We start from the raw sequence: 18,499 nt of genomic DNA, 5'->3' as shown, positions 1-18,499 counted from the left end.
TGTCTGTACCCATTTTCAGTCTCACTCTACCTCAGGCTGACTTCCTATATGTGGTCAAGGTGTGTTTTGTTGTACTGCTTCACACAACAATGCTCTCTCTTGCTATTTGTTACACCTCAGTAAAACAAAAAGTCAAATGTTCCGCCCTGCTAGAAAAAGAGAAGAAAATGAAACCTAACAGACATACAGTAGATAGAAGGAAAGATAGATAGAAATATATCACAGTTGATAGAATGGATGTTTTAAACTCACGTTATGACCATAAAAATGCATAATGCTTTCTTCTGTTAACATTGGGTCTCCGAATTCACCAGAACATCACCAATAGCTGCATAAACTAGCCCGGGCCCCTATCTTCATTCATTAAACAGTAGGGAAAATGAATGCCATGGTGACCAGACGAGGCAAATGACGTCACAAAGCCGAGGTCACCAGTCTGTCACGGTCGTCTAGCCCTGTGTCAGCCCCATGGGACCTGCCCCACCCCCCTTCAGCCTAGACCAAATCTCTGCTCTGTGGCACTGAACGTCAGAATGAAAACCAAACAGTCGCAGAGGGCTCCGTGTCCAATATGTAAACGCCACGGCACTGTCGCTGTCATGAGACATCAGCTGCTGCCACTGGGCGCAACAACAGCGGTGAGAGCATAGCTTGCCACAGAGGTGGGAGCATCGGGACCAGCAGACAAGAACTGCCATTAAACTGGATAAATATACATTTCTGGTTGTGTTGGTATAGGAGTGTCAGGGAGATAAAGAGAGTATGTGTCCTCTTCCTTAGGCTAAACACACACACACACACACACAATGTACATCTCTAGTTTTCGGTGTTGCTGTGTGGGAGTCTGCTTCTCTCTAATCAATTTATTATGAGGCACCGGGGTCCTTATGTTTGTTCATTTAACAGAGGGACATGAGAAGGAGAATTTGTTTTAGGTACAGTAAGACCCAGAGAGGAAACCACACGTGTTTAGGGAGGAGGAGAGCAGCAGAGGAGAAGAAGGGTGGCAAAGGCACACGAGACAGAGACACCCTGAATAATGTAGAGGTGTAATATTGTGGCTTTGAGGAAATGTTGGTTTAATTGCAGTTTGGTGCAATATTTAATGTGGTCTGTATAACACCTGGCATATATGGATTACACGCGGGACAGTGTCAATTATAATTCAGCCAATCAGAAACCTTTCATAAATCCACTGACATGCTCACTGCAACAGCAAGATGCTTATTTGACGAGATGAGATGGGATGGCAAGAGACGCACACGCAGTATATCTTCTTTTTAATTACAATGTCTGCAGAGGTGGGACTCTGCTATAAACAATCATCAGTTCAATCAAACGCAATACCACCAACACTGTGCATTATAATAATACATTCTCAAAATGAAACGATCATGCACAGTATTTGTATCATTATTGCTAGTATAGCAAAACTGAAAGAAAATGTAAAATAAAAAAAGCAGTGCTTGGCTAAAGAACCGAGGCATCTACTCTGTACCGTTCATTCAGCGGATATCACAGACTTCATCGTTCGATTTGATGACTATCAGGTGGTGGTGGTGGTGGTGGTGGCGGTCAGATCGGCCTAGATATTTACTGGCATTCGCAGAGGCAAACACACACTCAGAGTATTAAAAAAAACTGAATATCATTACTACTCTGCTGAATGTTAAGCTCGAATAAATACTTAAAATCATTTCCAGAGCTCATTAAAAATATAAAATGTGTGTATATTTGAATTTGCTTTTCGAGAGCAGTTAGCAATTTTTCCCTTTAATAGGTCCTTCACAACCTACATTCTAATATTATATATTCTGATCATATGTGTTTTGCGTTTGCATGCAAAGCACCAACACAGGTCAAAATACACTAAAACACTCTCCAGGAGCTTAGTATGTGACTTCCATGCAATTTCCAAACAACAAAGGAAAAAAAGAATATTGACATGAGTAAATAATAAAAAGGCTAGTTATGCATGAGTAATGAACAACGAAATAAAATAACAATGTACAGTATATATGTGCACATACTGTACATTGTACACAGACACATGCCCATGTGTTTTTAGAAAAAAGGAAAATATAGCTGCAGAAGCTGGAAGAGAGCTGACATCAGAGGACTACGGAGGCTACAGCACTTAGAGGCCATTTTATTGCTTTGCTGTGGTCAAGTGAGGTGCACCGAGCTCAATTCCACCACAACAATGGCAAAGAGGGCCGCAGAGACAAAAGAGGGCTATCCCTGCTTCTTAACCCCTTCACTGCTGGCAGATCAGTCGCCTGGGGTACTGAGCGAACGACACTGGGCCACCTCAGGAGAAGCAAGGGGAATGACAAATAGCAAGTCGCAACTTATGTACCTGCCGTATGACAACAGCTCACACACACACACACATTTAGTTACTTACACAGTAAATACGATACATGCACACAAAGCACATGATAATCTATCAATATGCAGATGGAGTCAGCTGCTTTTCGTGACCAGGAAGAAGCAGTCGGTAGCTTTATCTCAGCCCTGTCTTCTGACATACACTGCATCCGGCTCTCTATGTCTTTCCATCTCTGCCCCTCCCTCTTCTTCTCTCTCTCGCTCCTCCACTGGGAACATGGACGGGCTACTACACATTTGCAAGTGAATTACACTTTTTGTTGAGATTTTTGTTTTGTGTGTGTGTGTGTGTGTGTGTGTGTGTGTGTGTGTGTGTGTGAGAGAGGGAAAGGCTGCTCCTGCCATCGCTCTTTTCTTTTCTTCTCTCTATAATCCTGCGGAGGATAATCTGTGAGGTACACAGAGAGGAAGTGCCATAGACCTGCTGGGGTCCAGCACATCCTAGCAGTGCATTCCTACAGCCCAGCTATCAGACACACGTATAAACATATGCAGCCTAAAACCCTCTCAGTCGCACATTACTACCGTTTGTTGCAAAGTGAAGTGGACGCAGAGCACACAGACAAGGGACATTGAAATCTGAATGACCTGAATCTGAAACCAAAGCTTTAAACCAAGAAACAGAAATAAAATATCATCATTCTTGGAAAAAGTCAAAACGAGAAACACTGCACACATGCAATTCTAAAAATGAGAAAATGTGCAGTCAAACGCTATCAATTCTGTTTATATATGTGTCTGTCTGACCCACTGTTAATACAAAGCATGTCTTGGGAGTAGCAGAGGAGAATGAGTAGCATGGAGAAAAAGAGCCATAAAGTCTATAGCAGTATAATGTTCATATCACAGTCACATAGCTCTTTATCTGGCCTTTCAAACAAGCCCAAGCCCAATGACCGACAGAGAAGCGCAGAAGCTAATAGCTTGATTATACAAACGCACATAGTGTATTTGGGACTTATACAAGCAGTGATGTTGCATCATCGTGTGACCTGGCTGTAGATCAGTGACGAGGAAAATGACACAGATCGCCTGACTGCATTCAAACATGTCTTCTTTTATACAAAATGTCATTTCTTATGTAATTCAATTTTTTAAATAATTTACATTTAACCTCTGTGTATGTTTTTTTAATTGTATTTGAACTATACATATTTCATGTCAAAATATGTAATACAATAAATAATATGGAACATGATGTGATGCATTGTCAATATTTCAAACCTGTCTGTCTGTCTGTCTCTCTCTCTCTCACACACACACACACACACAGCCGCACACACACAGCCACACACACTCTTACATTTCAGTTGCACAATGCAGATTTCACAGACACAGATAAACAATGTGAGGGTAGTTATCACTCCACGGAGCACAGTAACATAGAGGAAGAGGAAGAGGATGACAAAGAAATAGGGGAGGATAAAAAGACGGCGTGTGTTTCGTCAGAGTCACAGGCCAGAGGGGCCCATGCATTGTTCCAGGGCTCAGTGTGGGGAGAGAAAGGCGACCTGGGCCGCCTCTGTCTAAGCGTCCTCCATGTTTTATGCATTCTGTCCTTTGTGATGATAAGCGCCAGTGCGGAGGGTGGAATGCTGGCCTCCAGGGTCCAAGAGAAGGGTGGGCATATTGGGGGCTAAGGGGCAGCTTTTGCAGCCCTTGGAGTGGTCCCTGTCATCCCTGCCTCGCCTGCGTGTACGCATATCTAGCCTATACAGACACGAAGCCGTTGTTGCTCCCATCCCTGAACACTAGAGCTAGCTGCTGCTGCCCGTAGCCGCTATGCTACACAAACACGCACACACACACAGCTTTTACGATACTGACAGCGCTGGACAGGCATGCATCACATAGGTCCCTCTGCTCACAGTCGATATACAGCGACCCAGAAGTAAAACAGTCTAAACCACTGTTACAACACAGCCATCTAACAAACAGCCTTGTTTGCTACAAAACTGATATTGTACGTTTATGAAAGACACAATACTGAGATTCTAGTCAAGGATGTAGATCCACACACAAAATCTAACCCCCCTTCCATGACTATAACAGCATTTATTTTTTAGAAATAGAATACAAATTTGTATCACACAATTTTGTGCTCCATTCTATGACTGTGAATTTTCTATGAATTCTATGAATTTTCTGCACTGAAGGAGAGAGAGTCTAAATAGAAGCCACACGATGCTTTTAAACACATTACTGAAGAGAATTTTAGATTTTTTTCTCGTATCTCTATTCCCTGTATGAGTGCAAGATAATCAGAGCAATGTTGCATTATCATAACACAGGTCTGCTGTTATTTGTCTGAATTTGAACACTGGATTAGATTTTTGGAAACAGCTCAAAATTAACAATGAAAAACGAATGACTATAAAAACAAAAGTGTATTATAAAAGGGCCTTAACCTGGCACATTCAAAAGAAATGTCCAGGATGCCAATGTACTGTACACACAAATCAGAATGCATCTGTGCACACACGTGTCGAAACACAAGCGCATCTTCACAGTCATATTGTCTCCCACAATGATTTAACCAAGATTGTTAACACGATAACATATTGTGAAAGAGCAATTCACAAAAATCTGCGCAACCTTCACTTCAAAAAGATAAAAGGATGACATTGAAGAAGAAGAACAGCTCAAACGAAGACAAGGATGGGGAATTTAAGAGAAAGAGGTGCTTTCTGTGGATAAAAGAACAGCCCTTTTGGACACTCAGGACTGCTGGGATTAAGGATCGTGTACAGCATTCATGCACACCACAAGCATGCACACACACACACACCTGAGCATGACAGTCGTCTCTTCCACTCTCCCTTCCCACTTTTTAGCTCACCCCGGTGCTGAGCCGAGATCCCGCCCCCCGCCTGCTCCTTGACATGTACACTGGCCTCGGCTGCAGGACAACTGGAAGAACTGGTCGCCGCCGCTGCACGACCTTGCATATTCAAAAGCACACATTGGATTCAAAGCCATCGTCTGTGTCGACTGCCTTCATCTACATGTGTCCATACAGCTAATAGCTGACACTTGACATTCTTCTCTGATTTCAGTGAAGACAGATCCACAAAAAGGTAGCGCTCCGTGTTTATAATGCTCTGCCTCTCATGAAGCACACGGCATACAGTGAAAAAGCATTATTTAAACTGACGGATTTATTAAAACACAAAATAAATAATAATAATAACAATTTCTTAAAAATGTTCCATTCACACGAGACACACCATCATTCTATATCTTACTTATCAGAGCATATAGAGGTGCATTTTTGTGTTCTGTGTGCAAAGACTTCCTCTGGCAAACAAATATAAAGAGTGGAGAATCTCTTATGTATTGCCTCAGCCTACATTGGTAACCCAAAGAGGGCTCTCTCCAACCGATAACACGGCAGCGAGCTCCCCCACGGTGCCAGTGCTCGAGCATGGAAAGGTGGGAGTTAAGGAGGGAGACACATTGAGAATGAGATGAAGAGAGAGAGAGAGAGAGAGAGAGAGAGAGAGGGAGGAGAGGCACAGTGAGAGGAGGAGAAGGGTTTATGACAGCCAGAGGCGCTGTCTCCCCTTTCTCTGTGTTACCCCCAAACCATGAAACAAGCCTATCCATGACGACTGCTCCTGCCTTCATCTCATTTCCCCGACTGGAAGTGCTATTCCTGTTCATACAGTCAAATGGCATCTGAAGACTCTGAACACACCTGTCATCAGCATATGGTAATAGAGGGGGACCAAGTGCAAACAGTGGACAACCGTTTTGTTGCTGTGCAGGATCAGTGGCAACTACAGCACAGCACTGTGATCACATCACAGCATTACCACAACGAATATTTCCTTCATGATAGGGATAACAGCAACAACACACAGATTGCAGTTATCCCACATGCACTTGCATGATTAATCATAGAAATAAAATCATGTTCAACGACTATGCACGGCACCAACGTCACAAATAAACAAACCTGCACTTTTCAATCATTGTGATCTTAACAGACAAAGGATTTTGTTATATGTCTAAAACAGTCAAATAACATGTTTACAATTTAGAGTTTTTTTATAATGGTTAAAAACACTTGCTTGGTGTCACAAAGATATATGAAGCAATTACAAATATAAATTTGAATAATCAGATGTGTGAAATATCTGCATGAGAGTATTTTTCAATTATTCTGAACAGAGCAATATAGTTTTTGCTCTTTCCCTTCAGTAATGGCAGATAACCAAACTGTACTTAAATGTTTTTGTTGATATAGATATTTAAATGTTTTTGTCGAAAAAAAAAAAGCTATAAAAAATAAATCTAAACATATTAACAAGACATGAAGAAATAACTCTGACCACAAGAATAGAGCTAAAAAATAAAAATGGCCCAATTTCAATTATTTAAAAAAATGCTGTCTTTGGTAAAATAATCACTCTGGTGGCACTTTAACAGCTCACAGTTCTCAAGACCCGCAATACTTCCAATATCACAGCCAGGGATGAGCATGAGATAATATAGTGAGCTACAACGAACACAACGTCTGACAAACACATATTTGAAATAGAATACATAGAAATAATGCCAATGACATTCCTACACCGTTGCCAGGAACTGTTATAATTAAACATAAATATGACGATGAGACAAGACAAAAAAAATCAGACAGGTGAGATGACAGTAAACATTTCTGCTGTCTTTGTTTTGTAACAGAAGACGAAGCGAGAGGGAGGAGGAGGAAGAGGAGAGGAGTGTTACTGTCAGACAGGGGAGGAAAGGAGATCACTCGAGTTCTGGCACAGCAGCCTACCTGCCCCATCCACTACAACACCTTTGAGCTTCTAATAACTGGAATCGTAACACACACACACTTTACTTTTGCGGACACACAAGAAACGGAAAATAACCATAGAACAATAATAGAATTGAAGGAAGGAGCTATATGAATATTATCACTGATTTAAATTAATCAGTCACTTCCCCCTCTTTTTCCCAGTGCTAATCTCTTTCCGTCTGCTCCCCTTCAGTCTGAAAGGTAGGAATCTGTTTATCTGACCTCTTCCCCTGATTCCTCCTCTATGGCCCATGGCTATCTGACCCCTCCACCCAACCCCCTCAACACTCCTACCCCCAGCCCTCTTCTCTCTTTTTCTGTGCCTTTCTCTCCCTCCCTGACAGCCTTAACGTTTTGTTTTTATTAAACCTGTTACCCGTCTATTTTGTTTCTCCCATCCTAAACTAAAGCCAAAGTCTTAATCCTGCAGATGCTGACAACCACAAGTGCTTTGTGTGGCTCACAACACATACCAACAACTACCATCACCCTTTCCTCCCAGCAAGACCCCCACACTCCCCATCATCCATCGGCTGTTTGCGCGGGGGTTTCCTCTCTTTCCTTTTTATCTCTGCACTCACTCCATGACCCCTGTTCCCCCTGGTTCTGGCTGCCTGACCTCCCTCCCCCCCCCCCACACACACACACACACTGCTTCTCACCCCCCTTTCTGCCTCCCCAAACGGTACACATATCCTATCCTTGCCTCTGCTCGCTCGCCAAACCTCTTTTTTCCTCTTTCATTTCCCGTCTCTATGTAGCGAACAATATCCGAGTCTGACTTACGATTCTCGCAGCCTTTTTCTAACTGTCTATAGCTCCATCCCATCCGAAAGGGAGTTGCTATTTTTTGATCATATTTAAAGGAGATATTCAGCTTGCAATTAAACCTAAATTTTTTTCCCCGATCAGATCCATTTTTAACATTGTAGTCTTGGCAGTAATACAAAAATATATATATAGATCATTTGGAAAGGGCCCATTCAGTTGGGTCTCTGTGCAAGCCTGTTTGTATTTTCTGCCGAGAGGCCAGTCTATTCTATTTCGGGTCCGTGGAAGATATTTTGTGTAGCTTGACTTAAAAAAAAAGAAGAACAAATACACACAAATGTGAGCCGGCTAAGCGGCCACTAAATGCATGCAGTGACCTATAGGTTGAGCCTGGACCATGCTTTAAGTTTCCGGCAGTAACTTTGGAATGATTATGTCTGCTTAAGGTCAGACGAATAGGGCAATGTTTTGTTTTCATTCCGGTCAGCATTTGTCGGAGGAAAAAAAAAAGCCGTTCTCCTGAAAGTCAGATACGGCAGCCAAGTAGTTGGAGGCAGCAGATCCAGCCTGCATATGTCCTCCCTGAACCACATGTCTGTTCTCTGAACGGAGCTCTGCCTCTCAGGCTGTCCGTGGAAAAGGTCCTGCTGATCCGCTCTTGTCATGAAGGAGACCCGGGGCTTCGTTTATCGCGAACACACCACGTTCACGTAACACACACACGCTACACGAACCCGTTCGCGCACGCACGCACACTTACACACACACACACACACACACGCTCTCTTACATGCCGATCGATTTGCATGTGACTTCGTCAGGGAATGAGCGAGAATCGACTTAAAAACAACGCTTGAAAAGAGGCAAACAGCGATGAAAAATAAAAAAGACAAGATGGACAAAGTGGGGTAAAGGGGAAAAGTGTAGCGAGAGGAACTAAGACAGGGCGGAGGGATTGCACATTTCTGAGAGAGACGTGTCGGAGAAGAACAAAATGTGTTTATCCAGAAGAGGATTTTATAGGCATACGACGGTGCAGAAACCCCATGGATGTGGCAAGTGTCAAATCTGTCAAAATTAGAAAGCGAGAGACGTTCCCTTTCGCCGGACGCACACGGACCCACAGGCTGGACTTGGAGCTCCTTTTCTGGGCTGCGCTCATGTGGAGCTGCCGCTGCCCTTCGTCCGCTCAACACAGCCCCGTTTCTTATTGCATCTGTGCCGTAAAACACGTTTCTCGACACCAATAAACCCCGATACCTTTTCCCGATCCCAACGAAATGCACATATTCGTTTTAAAACCGTCTTTTTCTGCGGTCAACTGCTTGGAGAGGATCGCTGTCTTGCCCATTTCTTATCTTCCATTCATGAGGAGGAGAGGACGAACGCTGATGTAAACACAGGTAACGATACGAATAAAACCGAGAATAAACCACAGAACTTGCATGAAATGAACTTGTGATCGCTAGTCATTTCTCACAATGTGAGAATAGCCAGCTCCGCTACACGTAAAACTACGAACAGATGGGGAAAGAGATTCAGACAAGTCTACAGCGAAAAGAATAGGATCGTGGAAACACAGAAAGGAAAAGAGACAAACGCAAAGTTGAAACTTACAATTTCTCGCTGCCGCTTTGTGATCCTCGCTTTTTAATCCAGTATTGAGATGATTTAGCTAAAGATCCCATCAAGGCAGTCCCCTTTTGGTCAGTTTGCGCTTAGGGTGGTAAAAGAAAGATCATTGTTGTTGCGGAGTGTAAAAAACCGAAGTAGGTAGGCTACTATTAGTTGTTAAAGGCAATATAAAAATAATTTGGATGCAAAGCAGGCGATGAGTCTTGTGTTAGAGGGAGCGAGGAAGAGGTGAAAGTGAGATCTGATGATTGAAAAGAAAAAACTCTTTGGATCTTTATTCCTGCTAATTAGTTTCCTGCAAAAAATGGCTGTGATTAATTCAGTGCGCATGTGCTTCATTACACAGGCACGAAGGGAAGGGCTAATTAGCCGCCTTCTGGATCAATAAGATTCAGCAAAGGAGAGAGAGGGAGAGAGAGGGAGGGAGGGAGGCAGAAAGAGGGAGGGAGGGAGGGATGGATAGATACAAGTAGAAAAAAAGAGTAAAGTAATGATCAGGAATTGAAAATATGGAATTAAGAACAGCGGAAAGTAAGGGTTTGATGAGACGGAAGACGGTGAAAGCTGGAGCAGGCAAAGCCCGGCGCTATAGAGGCACAGCTTCTCCTCCGCTCCTTTTGACACATTTTCAGAGGTTTTTCTCCCGGTTTTTGCTTTTTCTAAATCAAAGATATGCATTTACTCCGTCCACTAAAAGTACACAAGCGATCTCGCTTTATTTTATTCTGTCGCTTTCGACCTAAGTCTGTCATTTTAGTCGCGTCAAAGCTGCGCACGGGGCTGTTTTCTGTCGTTACTTTACAGTCTCCGTTTGAACAACTTATTGAAATACATAAGCGAGTTACGGCGACTGACTAAACTGGAAACACGCAAGCCTACTCTTCAGCCTAGTAGCTTACACTTGCACATATGTAAACAATCCCCGTGTTTGTAAACAACGAAAACAAACGCTTGCCGACAAATGAAAGCACGTTCTACATGTATGTAAAAGTGTAGGCTACTGTATCAGCAACATGTCGGCTGCCTCGGAGTCCCATTGTAATGAACAGAGCTCACTGTAAGTACAGTGCACCTGGATATTATCACAGCTGTCACTGTATTTGTATTAGTTCATACATATATTTTTATGCATGAAGAGAAATAGTCAAATTTGATCAGAGACTGAAGTTGACATTTATGCGTATCCAAATTTGAACTTTGACTAACTTGACGTGATTCAACCTGTATGCAGCATACAGTGAAACCCCAGTGTTTATGTTTAAATTGCACCAAAATATGAATTGAACGGTGGTAGGCTTAATAAGAGAAGACTAACGACTACTTTATTAAAGATTAGAGTGTTACCAAACTCACAAAATAGGTGTTATGCATAGACAAATTTGAATAAAAGTGTAACATTAAGAATCATAACTACGTTTTAAAAAGTGAAAATCAGCTTTCTGAAATATGCCATATGAAGGTACGACGGAGATGAAAGACGGAGTAGTTTTTGCTGTCAGCTCAAAATATCTGTTCAGATTCAGGATACGACTTTATAACACTTTTGCAAAATTGAATAAACTAATTATTTCAGTAGTTTTAGGGCATTCGCAGCACAGAGGTTGAAATATTCTTCGAGTGAAATTTGCTTGGTGTTAGTAGTCTACAGTATGTATAGCAAGTCCAGCTATTTTTAGAAATACTTGTTGAAGCCCTATTGTATTCTATATGGGTGTGACAATTGATTCAAATGTTGCAGTATGTGTCACGGGTGTTTAGAAAATATAAATGTGTATATAGTTCGTAGAACTGTGACGCGCGGGGCTGATGGGGAAACAGGTTATCTTTATATCTATTACGAAACTGCTGGGAACACCTTGTCCATACATGCAGGCTCCCTGAAATAATAATAACACTATAAATGTGGGGCAACGTGACAGAGTTGTATGAAGGCGTTTGGTCAGCTCCGGCCTGTTTGCATTCAATTTTCTACAGTTCTTCTGATATTATGACATGGAGCCCAGGTGGTCAGTGCGTCATCTCCTTTTTGATGTTTTGTGATTCGGAATTTCTAAACGCCTTTATGATCAATACCAACGTAACAGTTGTTGCGGTTCTCTCCTTTTGTTTTTCCGAATGATCTCTCCGTAAAGCACTTCGCCTCTGTAACTGATGTCCTCTCGTTTCCTCCGAAAGAAAAGACTGTATTGCAAAAAGCAACCTTTGAGTGTCTCAGTGCTCTTTGTTATGATAATTTTATTGTTGATTCTCTGAGGACATGGACAATCCCTCACTCTCGGTACGCACACTTTCTGTGCAAACAGCTCCATATAGAGTCCCGGTCCACTAGTGGCAGCTCTCACTGATCACATAACGTGCTATGTTTATTGAAACAATACGGATTTGATAGTCTGCACCTATAGTGAATTCCGATACAGAGTTAATTGGTAACGGCACATATACTCGAATCCAAACAGTGTCCAAACATGCTATAGAGCTTAACGTGGCCATAATACAACAGTGCATATACGATATAGGCCGTAACTGGGTTAATAAAACGATAGATATTTTCTTTGTCAGACGTGTGTTGCATAGAAATGCATGGCACAGATAAATCGAATGCCAGTTTTTGTTTTACACGATTGCACACAAGTGATATGTTAATCGCGATGTTGTAGAGGGGAAGATGGTTGATGAAATGTGAGGCTATATTTGATATTTTCCAATGGCCTTTGACAAAGGTTAAAAAGGTTGTGAAACCCCAATGGGACCACAGATCCAACAGCATATGCCATATCCCTTAGAAGAGCCTATATGAAAAATCTAACTTATTATATTGTCGCCTATGACCAAGACCCAACTCGCTACCCCCCCCCTCTCTCTCTCTCTTTGTCTGTCTGTTTGTCTGTCTCTCTCTCTCTCTCTCTCTCTCTCTCTCTCTCTGCCTCTGTCTCTCTCTCCCTGCTGCACGAATAGGCTGTGCTGTAACACGGCATTTCCTCAGCACTTGCCATCCATAAGCCCAGGCAGGCACCAATACCTGCTTTTAAGCACTGTAGCATGTGCGGTGTGGCATTCCTCTCTCAGAAAAAGAAAGAAACAAGAAAACTGCATCGCCCCGTCGAGCAGCTCGCATTTTTGCAGTGTGAGAGGCAGACTGCAGGAATCTCGAGGATTTGTGCGTGTCTGCTCTCTCGGGAAGAAGAGATTGTAAAAATGAATAGGTTGAAAATAGCGCGCGAGAGGAGTTAAAGGGGCTACGAGATAATAAAAGAGTCGGGTGTAATTTGAGGCTTGTAGGAGGCAGGTTTGAGCCAGCCAGTCGCCTGAAGCATAACAATGCAAACTTCAGTTTACAAATTTATGCAAAGGCCTGATTGACATCACTCCATCAGTGGCCATATTGAGTATGGTGTAGTAGGCTAAATCAAAAGAAGACCAGCCAGACAGAGGCCTTGATGCTTTCAGGGCATATGCATCACTGAAAAGGGAGAAAGGGGGGAACTGACAGGGTCTGAAGCTTTTGTGTTACCAGCGTTCAATTGCGCCTCTCTGTGGGAAGGATAACTGTCCACGTGCCAGCCTCAATAGGCATACATCGATGAGTGGCATTGCAAATGCAACACAACCTGTGGCTATGACAGCCCGTGGATATGACAAAGAAAGGCAGAATAGCTTGAAATGCAAAATGCTGTGTCGTTGTGGGGCACATAAAAGCGCTTGACCATCACAGTGTAGCCTGTATGAGAGGGCAGAGCTCCAGAATCGTTTCTAGCGGGACTCTGCCGGAGATTCCGCAGACCCATGCGCACTACTTTTTCGTAGATATTATATAATATGTATTCCAAAGTCATTCAATTAAATTAAACTTTATATTATGTTATCTATATATGAGCTACTGTGTGTGTGCGCGCGCGCACGCGTGTGTTCGGATGCATGCGCAATCCCAGACAAAGCACAAAAGGAAACAGAGGAAATGAGCAGGGGTGAAAGTATTTAAAGATAAAAGCTGCAATCGAGAAAAGTCCTCTAACTTTATAAAGAGATAACGATTATTATATTCCGAAGGATTTGGGGATTTAAGATGCTTATAGGCTGCAATAGTAACAAGGAGGGTGTCAGTCATATATTCAGGCTATGGTAAACAGAGATGAAAAGGGCATCAGACATTCTTTAGGACGCAATCTGGGTGAGATTATACGATGAAAATATTTCTAAATAAAAACACAGAGAAGGTGGACTGGAAGCTCAAAGTGGGCCACAACAGACCAAACGCTGGACTTATTTTTTTATATGAAAAATAAATTGTTATTTTACTTTAGTGGTGAGGTTAATGAAAAGACGCCTTAAACTTGACCTTGTGACATGCAGCACCTGTTGGTTGTAATCTCAGCTGGACTGATAATAGTTTTAGGAGGGTTGTAGCCCAAGTTTCCTACGAGGCACTTAACTCACTATAGCCGATTTTTTGTTTGTGAAATAGAGACGATCCACATCAAAACATTTTCATAATTACTTTAATTAATAGTAGGCTACAGCAATTGGTATGTATAACTTGTTGGGGGAAAAAACGTTCAATCTGAATTTTAAGAAAATATAATTTAGACTCTAATTATCTCATTAGTGGTTGTTTGTCTTTGTATGAGCCTCGATTGAATCAAACTGCGCTGTACACCGCTACATTGCACATATGAGAGGCTGGTGTCCGGCTCTCCGTGTTTCTGGGGTGGATAGGGCAGCTCACCCAGGTGCAATGGGAGCGCCCTCTTATGTTCAGCCTGACCACTGGGATCAAGCAGCGCATGCACTCCTTTACAGGAGCCAAGCGCCTGCGGACCAGCTGGTCTTTGCCTTTCCGTCCAACATCATATATTAAACTGCCTCGCGTGTGAATGATGTAAATCCACATGGTCGATTTGTTGCGGGGTCAAAACAGATGCAGACTAACCGAGACGGAGATCACAAACATTTCAGATCAACAGTTCACCAAAACAGTCGGTGAAATAATGAATGACTCGTGCATACACTGACCGAAACTGCCATCATTTTTAAATGCTATTCGAGGGACGAGGAGGGAAACACAGATCAAACTTGAACTTGGCCGAATTAGAACAATTCAAACATCGGCACAGTTAATATCTACACTCAGAAAAAAATACATTGTTAAATAAAAAAAGCGAACATTTTGTAAACATTATTTTTTTAGAATGGTTACAATTTGTCTGTGACTTAGATGCAGCATGTTCTACCATCATGGCATCAAAGCATAAGGAAACATGATTTTTGCAAACCACAACTTTTATGCATTTTATTTATTGGACTTTATTTTCGAAAGCATTATTTGAAAATATCCCAGAGTGTTGCATCCGCCTGTGGCCTCGTTGATTCCTATTTTCATCCCTATGTCATGTTTGGCAGAGGACGTTCTTGAGGTGGATAAAACTCAGTGTGATGACATTTTTTTGTGTGTAGCGTTCTGTAATACTGAATACTGAAATACTGAAATACAACATGAATAATTGTAATTGCTGTTGTTCGTCATATGTATCAGTTATTCGTCATTCAAGTGGGTTTAACGCTATTAGACATGCAGAAATGTATCCATACAGTAAATAAGTGAATACAACTTGCACTGTTCATATTTCAAAAGACGTTTTTAAAATGCTGTTATGTTAAACGCATGTGTGTTGATGTGATTTTTTTTATTTAATTTTAATTCATTTATTTTTTGCTTGTTTGTTTGTTTTTGTGTTGTTTATTTGTTCCAGATCTTCTGTATGTCTTATTATGTGAATGTTTTGGCGACTATTTTTCTATTTGTTCACTTAATGGCTGTTACAATAGGCTACGTTTCAATTTATTTTTGGTTGACTCACAGTAAGTCCTCTTGAAATGAAAACAATATTAAAATGCTCCTGAAAAAAATTCTATGTATCATTTGCCCGTTTTTTATTTTTTTATTTTTTTGACCTATGTTAACATTGGATCTTGAGATTCAAATATTTCGAACGAAAATATTAAATTGTTTTATACATGTTAATGTTGGATCATATTCAAACTAGCAATACAGGAGCAAACCTGACATCATATTTCTGAATGCAAGTTGAAGTAAAATACAGGACTTGTTTTCTGCTGCTGTTTGATTTTAGAGTTTAGAATAAATAAAAAAATGACGAGCGGCCGTCTGGTCAGTCTGCCTCATTTACATGAGAAACAGGAAGGCATATCAATTCCCCCCTCTCTCTCATCCATTTACTCGTCCTGCCAGTACGACCTTATTAATGATCCCTTGCATGATTAAAAAAAACGGGTTGGACGTTTGGATTTGTCTGTCAACATGTGAACAATGTCGTGGAACATCCAAAATGTCCGATGCTCGCTGACTTGACTTGAATGTCCGGATCATTTCATTGTGACCGGTGCGATAAAGTCGAATAAAAGAGAACACCACCCTCCTCAAAAGAAAAAAAAGGAGCGTGGCTTTCTCTTTCTGTCTCACTCCCTCCATCCCCAGTAAGTGTGTGTGCGTGTGTGTGTGGGTGTGTTTGTGTGCATGTAGGATGGTGTGTGTGTGCGTGTGTGTGTGTGTGTGGGTGTGTGTATGTGAGCGAAAGAGAGAGAGAGCGAAAGAGAGAGAAGAGAGGGGTGGGGGGTTGGGGGTGTCACGGTGTCGCATCATATTTTAAACGAGTTAGAACATGAAGAAAAATATCAATTTTGACGTATTATTATGATTACACTATTATTACAGAAGTGCACAGGTACAAATGCTTCCCAAAACCAATGAAACAAAGACACAACAACAACAACACCAAACTGTACACCAGCCTGCCAAGCCTCAGTTCAGCCTCATCACACCTCACCTTCAAGTTTATAATACATTTTTGTCAGAAAAAAATCATCATTTAAAATTTTCCTCACATATTAGATCATGTAATTAAAAGGTTCTGTTTATATATGCCTTTTATTTTCTTCTTTTTGTGTGTTTCAAAAGAATATGCCTGAGCAGTTTGCCTGCTGGTCGCCGTCAGATCTCAATAGCTTACAAGTGCACCGAGGAATGGATTCCAAGCTCACGAGTAGCAAAGACAGTCAAATCAAATGGGCAAGAACACAAAATAGATATTGATAAAAACAACACATAAAAGCAACTGTTAAAAATTCTGGAAAGACAGTATTACAATTTATCAGCGGTTCACATCAAATTCCCTCATGAATATGTGATGTTGTTAATCCTTTTGAGGTGTACCTCCTCAATGAAAAGAAAGAAATAGGCACAGATCAGGCCTTCTGATAATGCGTATATCTCAGGTCGGGGATACATGTGAATAATGGAGGAATCCTGAGAGCTGCTGTCACAGACTCTGGGTGAGAGACAGGCGGGACCCGTGGGGTTTTACGCGCTTTGGAGAGGCTCGCTGAAACAGAGGAATCCCAAATCAGAGCCATATGACCACTCCAGGCAACAGCAACACTAGCTGCTGGTAAACCGAACAGAACGGGGGAAGAATACCGGACCCCCCCCCCCCCCCCCCATTCAAATACCACTACTCCGTGCTCGCTGCATCTTGCACTTGAATGTAACAAACTTAAAGAGAGTGATTTTCGGTCATGTGGAGAAGAGCCCCCGAACAACAAGACGAGATGAAAGATGACAGGTGGAAGCGACACAGAAGGCAAATACAGATCTACGATATCGCCAGGGGTCAAATCCAAATCCTGCGTCACACACACACAGCCTCTGGATGCCTCCGCATCATCTACATGCATGGTCTGGATCAAACAAGACGGCAATAATTCCAAGTTCGGTCTCTGATAATTCATTAAAAAAAAGACACCAGTTAAATAATAAGGGGAGGGATTCAATATATTTCGTACACCGTTTTAAATAAAGTATAACAGTATTATGTTTAAAAGGCTGTAAATACGCCATGACACACCCAACTGCTGATTACTGGAGAAATAATCAGATAAAATGAGTTTCACAGTTCAAATCAACGACGTTAATATGTGGACAACAATGATACTGATTGACCAACAAAAAGATGAATGTTGTAGATAATGAAGACAATGGACAAGAGTAGCCTAACTACAATGGATGAAACGACAGATGTGTCCTTTGCATACTCCGTGTTTGACACTGTAGACACATTCACATGCTAACAACCCCACACTCAATGGGCTGTGATTCAAACAAGTGAGAGAAGTGAATGCAGACATGGCTGGGATCATGCAGCATTTCACAGGCGTGGAAATCAACAACTCTCATTACACTATTCCACACAACGCCCTGCTGGTGCAGAGATATATGCTGTGCAGCGTCTTGAGAAACAGTTGGAACAAAGCTCATCTGAAGCCTCATGTGCCCAAACCTACAGAGCTGGGAAGGAGCCCCTTGGACCAAAAGCCACCTCGGGTTGTGTGGGAGTAATTTTAGATGGTCAAATCAACTGAGGCTGAATTATGGATGTTTAAGCCCTAGCTGCTCTCCTAAACTTTGCCTCTGTGGCAGCTGATCCCATTGCTGTGGGTGGTGAGTTTGAGAGGGTAGGGGTCATGGAGCATTGCCTGTCCATCAATTGCTTTGGCCCCTGTGCTCTAAATACCTCAGTGGAGGTGAGCCCCCTCCCCTTATAGCCTTAAGTGTTCCTGGAGCCAATAAAACCAAGTGATTAGTGGATAGCTGTTCCATTTTTAGGCGTGAGCTCGTTAAGGGAGTTAATAGTGAAGGTATGTACTTTAACATGACAGGCACACTACAGGAGGGGTGGGCTACGACCTGCAACCACTAGCCCTGCACTAGTCCATCTACCACATATTCTCTTCACCTCTGACTTGTTACTGCATTCACTACATTCATGTGCAATGCTGAAGTCAGATAAATGCACATCAGGTGAGTTTTCAACTTGGATT

The 18,499-nt window shown here is 42.0% G+C and overlaps 1 protein-coding gene across 1 annotated transcript in view; it reads right to left on the bottom strand.

Moving 5' to 3' along the window:
• zfhx3b (zinc finger homeobox 3b) overlaps positions 1 to 9,618 on the bottom strand; it is a 137,928-nt gene extending 128,310 nt beyond the window's left edge. The window contains exon 1 of the mRNA XM_079289598.1: positions 9,590 to 9,618. The gene's annotated coding sequence lies outside the window, so the exon portion shown is untranslated. The remainder of the gene's footprint in view (positions 1 to 9,589) is intronic.
• Positions 9,619 to 18,499: the final 8,881 nt, after the last annotated feature.

This window comes from Melanostigma gelatinosum, assembly GCF_949748355.1.
Source record: "Melanostigma gelatinosum genome assembly, chromosome: 2".
Classification (NCBI taxonomy): Eukaryota; Metazoa; Chordata; class Actinopteri; order Perciformes; family Zoarcidae; genus Melanostigma; species Melanostigma gelatinosum.
Note: the sequence above shows the minus strand (reverse complement) of the source record. Positions and strands in the feature narration are given on the sequence as shown.